The 2500-nt window shown below is 43.4% G+C and overlaps 1 protein-coding gene across 1 annotated transcript in view; it reads left to right on the forward strand.

Annotated features, from left to right (window-relative positions):
• Window positions 1-2500, forward strand: part of LOC136841873 (alpha-1,6-mannosyl-glycoprotein 2-beta-N-acetylglucosaminyltransferase-like) — a 155870-nt gene that overhangs the window by 39291 nt on the left and 114079 nt on the right. The window lies entirely within an intron of this gene.

A 2500-nucleotide genomic window follows, 5' to 3' on the forward strand; every position in this document is an offset into this window, starting at 1 on the left:
CCAGCAAAGTTATTCACGCTTTCGGACACAAGAGCTGGGTGATTGCTGAACTTGTCCTGATATCTGCTTATAATAAAATTCCTCACTACCCCCAACTTTTCTCGTCGACTCCACCATTCTTCTCCCTAATCTTCCTTGACGTCATTACACCCCGTAGTGTATGTTACTTTCTTCGTGAATGCGATTGCTTTTATTTTGCTTGATGTAAAGCTATTTCATGCTTATTCACTATTCCACATATAAAATAAAAAAAATGGGTTAAAACCACAGAACGGTTTATAACATTTGAGACAACGTACAAGATGCCATAGATGTATGTCAGTAAATCAGTTTTATCTTTCCCTTATTCCCTCATGTATATGACCGTGTAATATAACCATAGGCAATATCTTACCTATTCAGATTTATTCCCAATTTTTGCGCAGCTTTCTCCCGGCTGTAAACTTCAAGAAGACGTATAGCAAATGCATTTCTGCATCCGCGGGGACATTTCAACATGCGAGCCATAACTCTGAACGGCGACGAGACAACCTTCTTCTTTGTAGTTACTGGGTACACAAGTGGTAAACACGTCGTTTAACCCGACATTTCATTCATCAACTACAAAGATTTCGGAAACCACTAAATTCTGTATAATCATGAAGGTCATTTGCTTATTTCATCCTACATTGCTCAGTTGAAAAACTGCAATGCTAATGTGTGCTTGAAAACATTCCATTACATAGCAAATATTGCCAAGAGAGAGAGAGAGAGAGAGAGAGAGAGAGAGAGAGAGAGAGAGAGAGAGAGAGAGAGAGAGAGAGAGAGATGAGTGGGGAATGAAAGAAGGGTCGGTGAGAGGAGCGAACAAGGCCAAGAGGAAGAGAAGGTCTGCTCACTTCCCCCCAAATCTTCCATGTAGGCGGAGCTTTGTCTACCTCCTTATTGCGTCAGCAGGTGAATTGCCGCAATGAGCAAGCAGGTACCTCTAAGATACGTCATCGCCTACGTAGTTACCCCAGGTGGGAGGCGACTCCACCCAATTGGTCTCACTTGGCCTTGGGAGGGATAAGTACCCCAAGAGTGCTCATCCGAAAGCATTCGTAAATCTTGACTGGCTAGGTTTGGCTATGTCCTAAAATTCAAGAGTAAAGTGCCTTTAAAATCTGTGATTGGACATGGAATTTTCTTATCAAAAATTAGGGGAGGGTGTGAGAAACTTTGTTGAAAGAACCTTACCAATCAATCGATTGGTTTGAAAGATATTGGCAAAAAAAAAAAAAAAGATGACAGACTCCCTGAAATACATAGTAACTCAGCTGACTTCTAGGTTGGAACTGGAGTACAGAATTTAGGACAAAGACCTAGCGCTGGGACCTATGGGAGCATTCAGCGCTGAAACGGATATTGACGGTAAAAAGGCTTGAAAACCTCGCAGTTGCACTATGAATCAATTGTTAGGAGAGGTTGGATAGCAAGATGGAAGACAGAGAGTATAATGGAGGTAGAGTAAAAGGAATAAAAAGGGTTGCAGCTAGGGGCCGAAGGGACGCTGCACTGACGGCGCTACCCCGCGGAGGCCTGGCTTCTCGGGGCTCGTCTCGGTTGGTAGGGCTAAATCCAGAGGTCCACAGAAGCATCTTACTTCCTTCAGCATCCTACCACACTTACGGATCGCTTTTAAGCGGGGCATGGTGCTGGCATAAGGCCTCCCTATAACCCTCTTGCCCTAAGAATGCCTGAAGGTGTGACTGTGTTAAAGGGATTAAGAACCCTGCTGTGGACCTCTGGACTCACCCCAGCAAGCAACCGAGAAGAAAATCTACGAGATCTACGACCGGATTGAGATCTTAATGTTAAAAATGACCAATACGGGATATCTCCGTCTGTTCTCCCCCGTCTTCTACCAGCCTTTGGGATTCTCTTCCTGCCCCGAGTCTCCTGACCTTTTGTGATCTTCTTCCGAGTTGTCCAACTTCTTCAACTTTTTTGGCTCATTTTTCATCTCTTAGGTAGCAACGGTGCCTTTGACCCACATCTACTATGCTATATGTGCCTTTTAATTTTCTTCTGTTACGGTGTCCTGTCACCGATAGCTGTCAAACTTAACTTCGTCTCGGTCAAATTTTCGGCTTGAAACTGAAGACCAGATCTTAAACGACAACTTTATCAAGGTCTAAATCAGTGGTTCTCAACCTGGGGGGCGTCAGCAATTTCCAGGAGGGGCGCAAGCCCTAGGTTAAAATAAAAAAATTCTCTAATTATATGCGTTATTATCTTAACAAGAGTCGCTAGGAAGCAGTGTCAAGTATCTCACTAATTCATTCCCAACAGAATAAAAACACCCCTTCTCTTTCTCTTTTTTTTATATTTGCCTTTAAATCTGGGAGGGAATTCTACTCATAGATGCAAGGGGGCGTGGAGGGAAGGACCAACTCTCAGAAGGGGCGTGTTAATAAAAAGGTTAAGAACCACTGGTCTAAATCATCTGATTAAACACTTAATAGCATGACAAACCGAC

This window comes from Macrobrachium rosenbergii, chromosome 9 (assembly GCF_040412425.1).
Source record: "Macrobrachium rosenbergii isolate ZJJX-2024 chromosome 9, ASM4041242v1, whole genome shotgun sequence".
Lineage (NCBI taxonomy): Eukaryota > Metazoa > Arthropoda > Malacostraca > Decapoda > Palaemonidae > Macrobrachium > Macrobrachium rosenbergii.